This window comes from Sciurus carolinensis, chromosome 4, assembly GCF_902686445.1.
Source record: "Sciurus carolinensis chromosome 4, mSciCar1.2, whole genome shotgun sequence".
Taxonomy (NCBI): domain Eukaryota; kingdom Metazoa; phylum Chordata; class Mammalia; order Rodentia; family Sciuridae; genus Sciurus; species Sciurus carolinensis.
The window spans coordinates 97,085,136-97,099,016 of record NC_062216.1 but is presented as its reverse complement, the minus strand read 5'-3'; the positions used below and the strand labels follow the sequence as shown (position 1 = coordinate 97,099,016).

Genomic DNA, 13,881 nt, shown 5'->3' with positions numbered 1-13,881 from the left:
GCACCAACATCAGAGATTGTTATGAGGATTAAATAAATGTCAAGGTATCTGAAACACATCAATATGGAAGAGAAGTTTCTTATTATTATCTACTTATTTAGTAAGTATGTATGTATAAACATGATAGCAAAGAAATTTTCTGGAAGGAATCGTGCAATACTGAAAATAGTGTTTATTGTAGGGAAAGGGTTGATATTTGGGGAGGAGGGTTTGGGAATGCTAGAGACTTTTACCATTTACTCTTCTTATAAATTTTAAGTTTTGTTGCTTGCTTGGTACTGGGGATTGAACTCAGGGGCAGTTTGCTCACTAAGCTACATCCCCACCCCTTTTTATTTTTCATTTTGAGACAGGGTTTTGCTAAGTCGCTGAGGGTCTCACTAAATTGCTGAGGCTGGCCTCAAAATCCTCCTGTCTCAAAGTAAAAAATAAAAAGGCTGGGGATGTAGTTCTGTGATAGAGTGCCCTTGGGTTCAATTCTCAGCACTGCAAAATAAATAAATAAATAAATAAGTGATATAGCCACGCATGGTCACATGCACCTGTAATCTAGCTCCTCAGGAGCTGAGGAGGAGGATCTCAAGTTCAAGGTCAGCCTGGGCAACTTAGCAAGACCCTGACTCAAAATAAAAAGGACTGGGGATGTAGCTCACTGGTAAGAGTGCATGCCTAGCACATATAAGCACTTAGATTCAATCCATGGTATGGAAGGAAGGAAGAAAGGAAGGAAGGAAGGTAAGAAAGAAAGAAGGAAGGAAGGAAGGAAGGAAGGAAGAAAAAGGAAAGAAAAAAGAAAAAGGAGTTGATGGATTGTTTTCCACTTCTGGTTTGTCAAAAAAAAAAAAAAAAAAAAAAAATCCAGACTTACTAAGGAGAGACTTTTATTTGAAAGGATTATTGCAAGGCAAGTAAGGGTTATAATAGGGGAGGGGAGCCATTGCAACCAGAGAGTGCTGTAACTTTTAGTCTACAAGCATCCTGGGGGGTAGGGGTTAGGCAAGAGTTTTTCTGTGATAGAGAAGAGTAAACAAGGCTAGGATGATCCTGATAAGGGAAGTGGATAAAAGAGTGGTGGATGGGATAGCAGATCTGAGAATGTTTGATTCTGAGGCCAGCCTGTTCTCAAGGGGCCACATGCTGGTTCAGGCTGAGGGTGGGCCAAAGTTCAGGGGCCTGTTGGAAGGAAAGAAGTTTAACCAAAGTTTGGCTAAAAAACATTTTGTTCCAATTGATCAGTTGGAATAAGCAGTTGACTTAATCATTTATAAGGCAAAGAAAGATAATTTGAAGACCTGAGTCCTTGCTTGTCATAGGCAAACAAGAGGAGCTTCAGCAAGTCTTATCTAAGTCATGTGGGAAGGGTGGATCTTTGCAGTAAGCCATTTTCCAGGATAGGAAGGGTGGGAGGATTTCATAAACTATTTTCCAGGATCATAGGGCTCAGGCAAAATTCAATATAGCTGGGTTACAAATTATACCTTTCCTATTTCTCATATTGTTGTATTTTAGATAAAGTATAAAGTATAGGCTTTAGCATGAACTGAGACTCCTGGATGTAGAGGGGCAGAGCTCTGTGGAAGAGAAGACTGGGGTAAAGGACTCATTTCATGATTTCCTTGGCAAACTGATCCATTTGGAACAAGCTTCCTTGGTACCACGGCTCTTGGCATTTCTCTCTGACCCACAAGTGAATCAATGAGAAATAAAATGAGGCAATATCCGTGTAAATGCTGAAGTCTCACTTTAGTTCAACCCATGTTGATTCTGCAGCCACTGAGGGCCTTTGGCTCTTTGACCATGCTCTGGTGAGTCCTTGCCTTTAGCTCAGCATTGAAATGCTGCTCACAAACAGATTTCTGCTGCAGAATTCTCTCAGCATCCTATGGACATCTGAATGTTTTCCCGTGCTGCTTACTTTGCCTCTTGGAAGAATCCAGACACCTCCCTGTATGGTAAGGCTTTCTATACCAGTTTGCACCCAGAGCAGCATCATAGCATTTCCTCTCTCATTCTTTTCTCTCTCTCTCTTTTTGTTTATTTATTTATTTTGATGCCAGAGATGAAACCCAGGGCCTTGCACATACTAGCTCTGTGCCGCTGAGCTACATCTCCAGCCCCTGCATAGCCTTCTGTGCTGCAATAACTGAACTCCAGAGCTGCTAACTCATTCTGCAATAAATCTGGGCAATCTCCTCACTCCTACAACTTGCTATATTTCCTGGAAGCTAGCCTGGACAGAGAGTAGAGAGAGATGACCATTGACTCTGGAGTCCTTAAGCCTGCCCTACCCCTCTATCAACATCTTTAGTAAATGTTCCTGCCAGCTTCTGAGCAGTCAGGCTCTGATTTACTTCCCCTTGCAAAAGCCAAGGGAATAAAGCTGTCAAGTACAAGCTGATGATTTGAACTAAATCTGAGGATTTGTGAAAATGCTCAAAATCCAAGTGGGGAATGAGGAACAGCTGCTTGGCAACTAAAACTGGGAACTGGGTGAAATTTGTCTGGCAGTTCCCACTCGCCCTTCCTCTTCCTCCCGTTTCCTCTTTCCTAAAGAGACTCCTCTCTCCCCCTCCTCCCTGCCATTTCAGGAGCCAGTGCCCTCTCCCCTTATCAAAAACAAATCAAAAACTGCTGTTTTGAAAGGAAGGATGTGAATCATAGACTCCTGTAAGAACAAGAAGGAACTTCAGTGAGTTATCGAATCCAACTCCCCCATTTTGTAAAATGTTTGTCACTCCACTCTTGGAAATCTAAATCTAGTTCTTTTTCTTTACGAATTGGGAGGTTCTAATTATGTTTTATCCTAGAGGTGCAAGAAAAGAGGTAACTTTTCATCTGTTGTTCTTCCTCCTTCCCCTAGAGGCAGCCTCTCCTAATAGAGAAGAGTATTTTGTGGCACCTCAAAGAAGAAGCAGTAAAACATTCAGAAATATCTGAAGCAAGGTGAACTGTGAGTATAAAATTCTTAGAAGGGAGGCATTGATTAATTAGGGGAATGGGTGTGGGCAGAATCTTTAGTCAAACAAGATCATGAACTGCTACTCTTTTTTTATATTTCAGTACTAAGAATTGAACCCAGGGCCTCCTGCATGTTCAGCAAGCACTCTATCACTGAGCCACATTCACAGCCTTTTTGTTTTATTTTTAGACAGGGTCTCACTAAGGTGTCTAGGCTGGCCTGGAACTTGCATTCCTCTTGCCTCAGCCTCCCAAGTCACTGGGATTACAAATGTGTGACACCATGCCTGGCTGAACTACTACTCTTAACACATTAATGTCTGCAGAGAATTCATCAGTAGGAGTAGGAATAAGATAGCTGGAATGTTATTCCCAGCTCAGCAGGTGCAGGGAATTGACAACTGCAGTCATGCATAACTTAACAATGGGGACACGTTCTGAAAAAAAATGTGCCCCTTGATTTCATGGTTTAGAGAATACCATAATAGAGTGTACTCACACAAACTAAGATGGTTATGATACCATTAGCAATATGCTATCAGAGGACCTTTGTCATACAAGCAGACCATCATTGACTAAAACGTTGTTATGGGGTGCATATCTGTACACCTTGGACAGAGGACTCTTATTTTGTTCTGGGTCAACTTCTCCTTCTCCACTTGCAGCCCCATACTCCAGCTAAAATCATCAGAGTGCAGGGGTGCAGGCATCTGACCAAGCCAAAGCCCATCAGCACATTTTTATCCCTCTGGCCACTGTGACTGGTTCACATTTGGACACTAGATCAGGAGAGTACATCACTGAATCCCAGTCTTGTGTTGCAGCTCCCTGGAAGACTTTCTCTCTCTCTCATTGAACGTGAACCTCAGAGGCTGGAGCGGCTACTTCAATCACTACTCAGGACCTGAGAATGAACCAGCAGACTGAGGATGGCAGAGTCAACCAAGTAATAGAGAAAAATGTGTCTCTTTCACATTATTTGAGCCCTGAATCAGGCTTCTCCTAAAACCAGTTCTCCTAAAACTTCTCCTAAAACCAGTCCATGAACCAATATATTTCCATTCTCCTTAATGCAATTTGAGTTATTTTGTATCATTGCATACTCACAGTCCTATCTGAAAGAATCAATAAGCTTAACATATAAGAGATACTCAAAGAGGTTTTTGAGTGAATGAATGAATCAAGCATTTATCTTTAATGTACCACACAGCTGAATACACACACACACTTCAGCCTTTCACGGTTCCTTTCTTCAAATGCATTCAAAGAGCATCAGTTTAAATTTTTGTGGGTACACACTTAGTATTATTGTAACAAAGCAATTTTTTTTTTTTTTTTGGGTGCTGGGGATCAAACCCAGGGCCTTGTGCTTACAAGGCAAGCACTCTACCGACTGAGCTATCTCCCCAGCCCCCATAACAAAGCAATTTTTACACTTTTAATGTTTAAAGCTAAGCATCATCTTTCCAGTGGGGGGGGGGAAGAAAATTTAAAAACAAAAAAGATTACAATGCAGAATGTCAATTCCACATAAGATCCTACAGGTTTCACATGTTTAAATTTAAAATCAATAAATGTCAGGTATGATTTTGTTTGAAGATGAGTAGAGTTCATGTGGAGGGAACCAGAAGGAATGACACTAAAGATGGTGAAAAGAAGAAAATTTTTGGAAGATTTCCAAACCAAGGGGTTACCTTCTCAGAAGAGAGACAAAATTAGAATCCCTTCAAAATATTTGGATACTATTATGGTTCCACTCTAAATGAACAAACTCAGCTGGGCATGGTGGCATACACCTGTAATTCCAGTGACTCGGGAGGCTGAGGCAGGAGGATTGCAAGTTCTAGGCAAATTAGTGAGGCCCTAAGCAACTTAGTGAGACCCTGCCTCAAGATAAAAAAAAATAAGGCTGGGAATGTAGCTCAGTGGGAAAGGGCCAATAAACAAATAAGTAAACAAACAAACTCAGAAATTGTACAGAGCATAAATTATTTTAAGGTTTGTACCTTCAAAAGCAGAAACTCAGCCGGGTATGGTAGCACACACCTGTAATCGCAGCAGTCTGGGAGGCTGAGACAGGAGGATAGCGAGTTCAAAGCCAGCCTCAGCAAAAGTGAGGCACTAAGCAACTCAGTGAGACCCTGTCTCTAAATAAAAAATACAAAATAGAGCTGGGAATGTGGCTCAGTGGTTGAGTGCCTCTGAGTTCCGTCCCCAGTACCCACCCCACTCCTGCCAAAAAGAAGTACAAACTCTTTAAGGACACTGTAAATTGTATGAACTGGTTCAATCCTGTTAAACATTTTGCCAGTGTGTGGGGAAAAGAAAATTTATCTTTTGACTGAAGTTTTGAATATTTATTACTATTTAAGTACCAAAAAACTTAATGATTTAATACAACCATTTCTTTTGCATGCATTTGTATAGGTAAGAAATTTGGGAAGGGTTCTTCTAGAAAGTCTGTCCACTTGGCTTTATGTAGGACAGAGAGGTCTTGTACATACACTTTCAAGGTGGCATCTTTCTTCACATGTCTGATGTCCCAAGACTCCTAACTTTTCTTTCTCTCCACCCAGCATCTCAGCCCTGAGGGCCTACTCATGTGGCTTAGGCTTCTCATAGCATAATTTCACTTCTTTGAAGCAGGAAGTAGATGTTAACAGACCAATTAAGGAATATACCCAACCAGGTACAATGTCACTGTCACCATAGTCTCTATTGGTTAAAGCAGTCATGGAACCTGCCCAGGTTCTAGAGGGAATGACAAAGTTCATATCACAGAAAAGCAGTGTGATCTGGAGATATTGTCGTGGCCCTTTAGAACACACAAATGTACCACAACCTTTATAATTTTATTCTAAGAAATTTGTCATATGAAAATAATGCCAAGAAATTTATCAGAACAGAGAAGTTCAACTCAGTTTTTATAGCAAAGGAAAAAAGAAACTACCTACATGTCTTCTAACAGAGAAATGTCTAGGTGAATCATCACACAACAATTAACAGCCATACAGGCTGGGACGTAACAGTGGTAGAATGCTTGCTTAGTATGCATGAAAACTTGAGATCAATTCTCAGTACCAAAAGGAAAAAAAAAAATCTGTTACCAACTAACAGCAATATGAATTCATAATAATTAAAAAATGTAATGTGAATAAAAGTTGCTATAAAAGAGAAAAAATAAAATTAAGAAGCGTGTGCACTCAATGATAATTATATAAAAGCCTATATACATCTGGACAAAGTCTGGAAGGAAAGAAGTAGAAATGAAGATAATTGCATTGAGGTGGTAATATGCGCATGCCTTGCATTTTCTCTCTTTATTGTTATGGTTTCACACGCAAAAAAATGCAAATTGGAAGAAAAGAAGAGAAAGTCTTAACAGTCAGTGCTCTGTACTTGGCAGGTACATGTACTAATACAGTTCAAGGAAGGCAAAGGGGGTCCACAGTTCCCTATCAGTTAGTCAGATTTAGACCAACTTCTAGGTCAGAGGATCCACAGATATTTCTTTCTCTCATGTTTAACATGTCACAATTTTTATTGCAACATGACCATTTTTGTGAGGGTGGGGAATTTGATCGCAAAACAATGTTCCATTTAAGGCTCTTTTATACAGAAATTACCATCGTGACTGATATTCAAAATATCTTTTGTGTTGCAAGACTCACATGGTAAACATAAAACTCCTACACTTATTCAGTAGTGTACACTCAATGGAAAACAAAAAAGGTATTAATAAAAACTATTTATTTTAAAAAGATATGCAGGGAATAGGAATGAACACTGAGGTACTAGGATAAATTGATGACACAGTTAATGAAACGTAATTGGCATTCCTTTGGAGGTTTGAACTCATTTTGAAAAAGTGCTTTTAGTGTACAGTGTTAAATTTGTGCTGCCATGTCACAAAAGAAGGCTTGCCAAGGGAGGTGAGGTGTATGAGTGCTCCAGCGCCTCACAGAACCACAATCAGGCGCAATTATAAATAATACTGAAGAAAGTTCACCATCTGATCAGTGGATAATACTTTCAAGGCATTCGATCTGCTTACCCTTTGCAGTATTCTAGACTATTCTCATTGACAATCCCATTCATTGTAGTGTTTGCTGCAAGGGAGGCAGATAACCAGTTATTTTGGCTAAAATAAGACAGGACGGCATTCCTTGGGTTCTACATAAAAGAAACTGTATTAAAGCATCTAATGACAATCACAGGCTGCTTAAATGAATGATATCTCCTTCATTCACTGTGTTGGAAGGACCCAGTGAAAAAGAAAAATAAAACAACAACAATAGCAAAAAACACCTAATGCTATTCCAATGAACTGAACTGGAGAAACAAAACCCCCTTAAGATCCAGATGACCATCCTTGATGGTCATTTTATAACAGTTTTCCTTCAAGGGAAACTACTACATTGCCTCCCAATTTCTCTCCCAGTGTTGACTGGTCCTTAATATCATCCAAGCCATTTACTTGCCACTCATGTTTAATACCTGTAAATTTCTTTCTAATGACATCTTTAGAGTTAGCAAGTCATCTTGCTTGTTAAGGGTGCATTTCCAGGAGCCCAGAATATAAATACTGTCTTCTTCCTTCTTAGACTCTTTTGTTTCGTATGTGGCATGGTACAAAGCATATCATCAATCATTCAGAGGTAGCAACTTCACAAAAGATGTGTAGGGGTCCTCTACGGTATCACCAATGTCACCCACCAAGATCTGCCTTGCTTCCTTTACAATTATTTGTCTTTTGTAATCACTTAAACAGAAGAGAACTGCTTTCTTTCTTTTTTGAAGCTCCTCTTGTGTAGATTTCCTTACTTTCCTGTCATTAAAAACTTGATGACTTCATCGTTCACTCTAACTCCAGATGCCACGGGACCCATGGCTGTGACTGCGGCAGCAGCTCCGGCTCTGTGGATCCGGGGAAAGAAGGAGGGGTAGGTGGGCGGGGCCAGATATTTCTATTTATAATTAATCTACTGGGTTTTTTTGTTGTTGTTTTGTTTTGTTTGCGGTGCTGGGGATCGATCCCAATCTGCTGTTTTGACCTCTCATCCTTGGAATGCTGATTGTCATGGTAGCAATAATTACTATATTAGTCTTGCTATGTTCCTAACACTGTGGTATAAGATTGAAAATGCTTTGAAAAGTTACTGTGATGCACAATACAAGGTGGTATTTTCTTTTTATTGTAAACAAATGGGGTACAACTTGTTTCTTTGGTCGTACATGAAGTAGAGGTGTACCATTTGTGAATCATACATTTACATAGGGTAATGGTATTTGATTCATTCTGCTATTTTTTCCTTCCCTCCCACCCCTCCCAACAAGTTCGTATTTTAGTCTTCATTGTAATGAACCCATCCAGGGTTTTTTAAATTGTCCATGGCAATTTGGCATGGGAAATTATCCTAGAATACTCTGACAAGAACTAGATTAGCTCTGACCCCCTCTTTACAATCTCCTGTTTATCTTGGGACTCAATGTTTCATGGATGGACTATGGAGTCTAGAATAGTCAAAGATAACCAAACTGCTTGTGCAATTTCTACAATGACTCTGAATGTACCCAGCCTTCCTGGGGCTGACGTTCATAGCTGTGGGCGAACTCCAACTTTTTGCAATCAAACCCAACCTTTGAACAGACATTGCTTTCCAATATTACATTAATGTGTGCCAGTCATTATTGCATTTTAAAGGACTCTTTTGAAGAGTTATTGCAGAAGGTCAAAGTACATGAAAGTCAAAGTCTTTAAAAAATTTGATTAAATAATTGCAAATTTCCAGGCACAGAGGCACATACTTTTAGTCCCAGCTACTCTGCATGCTGAAAAGTTCCAGGTTAGCCTCAGCACAGACTCAAATCCCGTCTCTAAGATAAATAAATAAGTAAATAAATAAGTAAAAAGTAAATAAATAACAACAACAAGAATTGCAAAAACAAATTTTAAAAAGCATATCTAGCTGGGCATGATGATGAATGCCTATAATTCCAGCAACTGTGGAGGCTGAGGCAGGAGGATCACAAATTTGAGGCCAGCCTTAACAACTTAGCGAGACTCTGTCTCGAAATAAAAAATAAAAGAACACAGGGATGTAGTTTAGCAGTAAAGCACCCTTGGGCTCAATCTCCAGTCAAAAAAAAGAAAAAAGCACATCTAATGAATTGACATGACTATTCATTGTTTTTATATAGTTAATAATTGGAAGAAGCCTGAATAAGGGCAAAGTGTAGATTATGTCTCGATAATTTATTTTAATTTGGTTTAATACCTTTTGAAAAGTTTAAAGGAGGGGGTTCTCTACTGGTTGATAGATGCAATTGCCAAAATTCTTAGAATAAACATTTAGTATTTTTTTAACCTGAAATTGACATGTTACTTAATAAATGTTTGCCTACCAGTCACTATGTGACATAATTCTAAACTTTGTGGACATGCACTAATTTAATTCTCAATAACCCACAGTGTAGCTTCTATTATTCTCACTCTCATTTTACAGATGAGGAGACAAGAACATGAAGTGCCTTAGAAAGCTGTGCAAGAGCCTCAACTAGTCAGCAGCCCAGCCAGGACCCAAACCCAGGTAGTCAACTTGAGTCCTGTATTCACCCATGGTACCATGCTGCCTAGAAAGGTCACGGATTTTCATTATGACGAATAGTTACCAAGAATCTGCATATAATAAAATATTTCCATATCTAGGTGTATGCTTTCTGATTAACTTGCAGCAAAAACTCCCATATGCAAAATAACACAGGCTTTCTTTTGCTTTAGTTTGTATGACTCCATATTAAGAAAGATGCTGTAATTTGCAACAGAGCTGAGCCTTTGGGTGAATTTCTTCCTTTCCCAGCTGTCAGATAGTCATAATAGCCATAGGAAAAATATACACACTCTTTTTGCATGGTGCGTTGGCTATCTCCCTTAACTCTAAGAAACACTCCTGGTATTCATGTCTCTTGAAATTAGGCTGGCCCTGCAATTTTATTAACCAGTAGAGTATGGCAGAAGTGATGTTGAGCCAGTTTCAGGTCTAAGTCTTGAAATAGATGGTAACTCCTAACTTTTGCTCTAGGGAGTTACTATGTGAAAATTTGAAAACCATGCTGTTGAGACTACATGTAGGGGTCAGGTAAAGAAGGATGGGGAGATCAGGCACAGTGGTATATGCCTGTAATCCCAGCAACTCATAAGGCTGAGGCAGCAAGATTGCAAGTTCTAGGCCCTAAGCAACTTAGTGAGACCCTGTCTCAAAATAAAAATAAAAAGGAGGCTGGGGAGATAGCTCAGTTGGTAGAGTGCTTGCCTTGCGTGCACAAGGCCCTGGGTTCGATCCCCAGTACTGCAAAAAATAAATAAATAAATAAAAATAAAAAAATAAAAAGGGCTGGGGAATGTAGCTCAGTGGTAAAGCACCATTAGGTTCAATCCCTAGTACCCCCCACATTAAAAAAAAAATTTAAAAAGAGAGAGAGATGGGGAGACCCAGCTGAGCTAATCTGCCAGGTGATTGCACAAGTGACCTCAGGCAAGACCAATAGAAAAGTCACCCAGCTAAGCTACACTAAAATAAATGACTGTTTTAAGTCATAAGTTTTGGGGTTGTTATATAACAAGAGATAGTTGGAATACTAGATACCTTTGCCTTTTATTACATTCTTTATTTTATTTGCAATACTGGGAGTGAACCCAGAGCCTTGCACATGGAAGGCAAGCCCTCTACCACTGAGCTACATTTCCAATCCTTTTTTTTTTTAATTTTGAAACAGGGTCTCACTAAGTTTTCCAGGTTGGCCTTGAACTTGTGCTTCTTCCACCTTAATATCCTGAGAAGCTGGAGTTATAGGCAGGCACCACCATCCTGGTTCCTTTTCCTTCTATTAATACATTCATTTCAAGTTATTTTTTGAATTCTATTGTGTGCCAGTTCTAGGAACTGGATATAGCACTGAAAATTAACAATTAAATAAGTAAGCAATATTAGTGTCTCAGTCAATATAGTCAGAGAATGATTTGATGGGAATGGTTGTTTAAGATGGTGAGGTCAAGGAGGGCCTCTCTAAGGAGGTTATTTTCAATCTGCATGAATAGAGGAACCAATTATGAAAAGATCAGAGGGGATCACTTTTCAGACAGAAGGGACCCAGTTATAAGACCCTGAAATGGGAAGAGCTCAACCAGTTTGAAAAACAGAAGGCAAGAGTTAGAACACAGTAAGTAGCAGGTAGAGGGGTGAGGAGATGTGGCCAAAGAGCACACAAAGACTAGATCATGCTTGGCCCATGGTGGACTTTGGTTTTATTGAGAAACCATTGTAGGGGAGGGATCTGCTCTAATGTGAGCTCTTAGAAAATGGTTTTAGAGGCCGTTTGGACTAAAAACTGCAGGAGCTTCCGGGTGGGAGCAGGGAAACTGTTTAGGTTACTCTTGTAATAGTCTAGGCAGTAAGCAAATGGTTCAGATCAGGGAAGTGACTCTCAAAATGTGGTCTCCCCAGTTTGGTGGTTCCTGGAAAAGATAAGCATGAACTTGCCTTATGACCCACTGTTTCTACTCCTAGATGTGTACCCAAGAGAGCTGAAAACATGTTCTCACAAAAACTTGTACCCTCATCTACATAGCAACATTAGTGATAATAGCTTCATAATAGAAACAACCCAAATGTCCAGCAATTGATGAATACATAAATGAAAGGTGATATATTCACATCATGGAATAGTATTTGGCTATAAAAAGAAATGCACGTTACAACATAGATGAACTTTGAAAATATTATATTAAGTGAAAAAGTCAGACAGAAGAGAACACATATTGTATGATTTAGTGTATATAAATTTGCCAGAATAGTCAAATCTGTGGAAACAGAAAATAGATTAGTGGCTGGTGGGAGAGGGAATGGGCAGCGACTAATACAGTGATGAAAATGTTCTGGAATTAGACAATGATGATTGTTGCACAACTTGGTGAATATACGAAATACCACTAAACTGTATATTTTACGAAGGTTAAGTTTACAATATGCGAATTATATCTCAATTAAAAATATGTTTAAAATTGTGCTCTCGGGATCCCTGAGACACACAAATGAGTCTGCAAGGTCAAACTGTTTTCATAATAACACTGAGACATTATTCGCCTTTCTTGTTTTTTCATGAGTATGCAGTAGAGTTTTCCAGTGCCTACATGACATGTGATATTGTGACAGATTATGAATGTAGAAATAGGTATATGAAAATCCAACTTTTCTATTAAGTCAGGCACTAAAGAGATTGCCAAAAAAAAAAAAAAAAAAAAAAAGTAGATCAATGCCACTATTTTATTTTATTTTATTTTGGTACTGGGAATTGAACCAACAGTTGTTTAATCACTGAACCACATCCTCATCCCCTTTTTATTTTTTATTTTGAAACAGGGTTTCACTAAGTTGCTTAAGGCCTCACTAAGGGTAAGGCTGGCCTTGAACGTATAATCCTCCTGCCTCAGCCTCTGGAGCCACTGGGATTACAGGCATGTGCCACCATGCCTGGCGCTGCTTTATTTTTTTTTAAATGCCACTATTTTAACTTTTTAAAAACTATGGCTACTTTTCAAGAAGTATATGATTTATGTTAACATACTATAGATATTATTTTAGTGAATTAACAAATACTTTAAATTTGTTTCTGCTCTAATTTCTAGTATTAATGTAAATATTAGTATAACCCACATAAACAAGGGTTTCTGAAGTCTGCAATGATTTCCAAGACTGTAAAGGGATCCTGAGAACAAAAAGTTTGAGGACTGATCAACTAGGGTGATAGCAACGGAGCTAGTACAAAGCGGTTGGATTTAACATATATTTTGAATATAGACCCCATTGCCGTTCTATATTCTATTTGTTTATTTATGATAGTAGGGATTGAACCCAGGCATGATCTTCCACTGAGGTGCATCCCAGCCCTTCTCCTCCTTCTTCTTCTTTTTTTTTTTTTCTTGAGACAGAGTTTCCCTAAATTTCCCAGGATGTACTTCAACCCATGATCCTCCTGCCTCAGTCTCCTGAGTAGCTGGGATTACTGGCATGGGCTACAGTAGCCAGTGGGGCCTATATTCTTGAAAGAAAAGAATCAAGGGGTAGATTCAGTCTTGAAGGAAAATCAAGAATGACTTCTGGATTGGGGCCTAAGCAAATGGTCCCATGAACTGAAATGGGAAGAACTGTATGAAGAGCAGGTTTGGAGAGAAAATTAGAGTTCTCCATGTAGGCTATTTAGACATTGGGACATTGAAGGAGTATCTCATTCAACCCTCCCACCAATCTGATGAGGTAGACAGTATTATCGTTATCTTAATTTTACCCATGAAGACACTGGGACAACAACAGAGGAGATAGAATCTTGATATAAACCAAGCCTGACTCTGGAGTCCACATTCAGCACAATACCCCAATTACATTCAACTAAACTTCCAAATGAGAGAAAATAACAAAGAAATTTAGGTAAAAGTGAACCTTCCGTTATATAACAACCATTTTGGTACTCTGTGGAGGCTGCAATTCCCACCAATAATCACAGCAATTGTCTGTGACAGCAGGCTACCAAACCCAGGGAGACCAGGCATTGCCTTCTAGGGCACCAGAGAATTGTCACCTGGAGCCCAGGACTGCTCAGGTCCAGACCAGAGAAGTAAAGGAACCGCTAGAATTGATGAGAGCAGCTGGAATTGGGAGTTCTGGGACAGTAATTAGTTACCAACCTTTTTAGATGACAAATTTTAACAATGAGTGCACCAATAGCCATGCAAACCAGTTGCAAGTCAGCCATGGCTTTAGCAAGGAGGTCAAAATATTGCTCCTTGGGCTGGGGTTGTGGCTCAATGGTAGAGCGCTTGCATGGCTTGCGTGAGGCACTGGGTTTGATCCTCAGCATAAAAATGAA

At 39.4% G+C, this 13,881-nt stretch overlaps 1 long non-coding RNA gene and 1 pseudogene across 1 annotated transcript; one reads left to right on the top strand and one right to left on the bottom strand.

Moving 5' to 3' along the window:
• The first annotated feature begins 1,338 nt into the window (after positions 1 to 1,338).
• Positions 1,339 to 4,712, top strand: LOC124983691 (uncharacterized). The gene is made up of 3 exons (XR_007108484.1): positions 1,339 to 1,952; positions 2,861 to 2,950; positions 3,783 to 4,712. It is a non-coding gene; the product is annotated as an uncharacterized LOC124983691 (long non-coding RNA).
• Positions 4,713 to 7,195: 2,483 nt separating this feature from the next.
• Positions 7,196 to 7,847, bottom strand: LOC124982844 (cofilin-2-like; annotated as a pseudogene).
• Between the last annotated feature and the right edge of the window lie 6,034 nt (positions 7,848 to 13,881).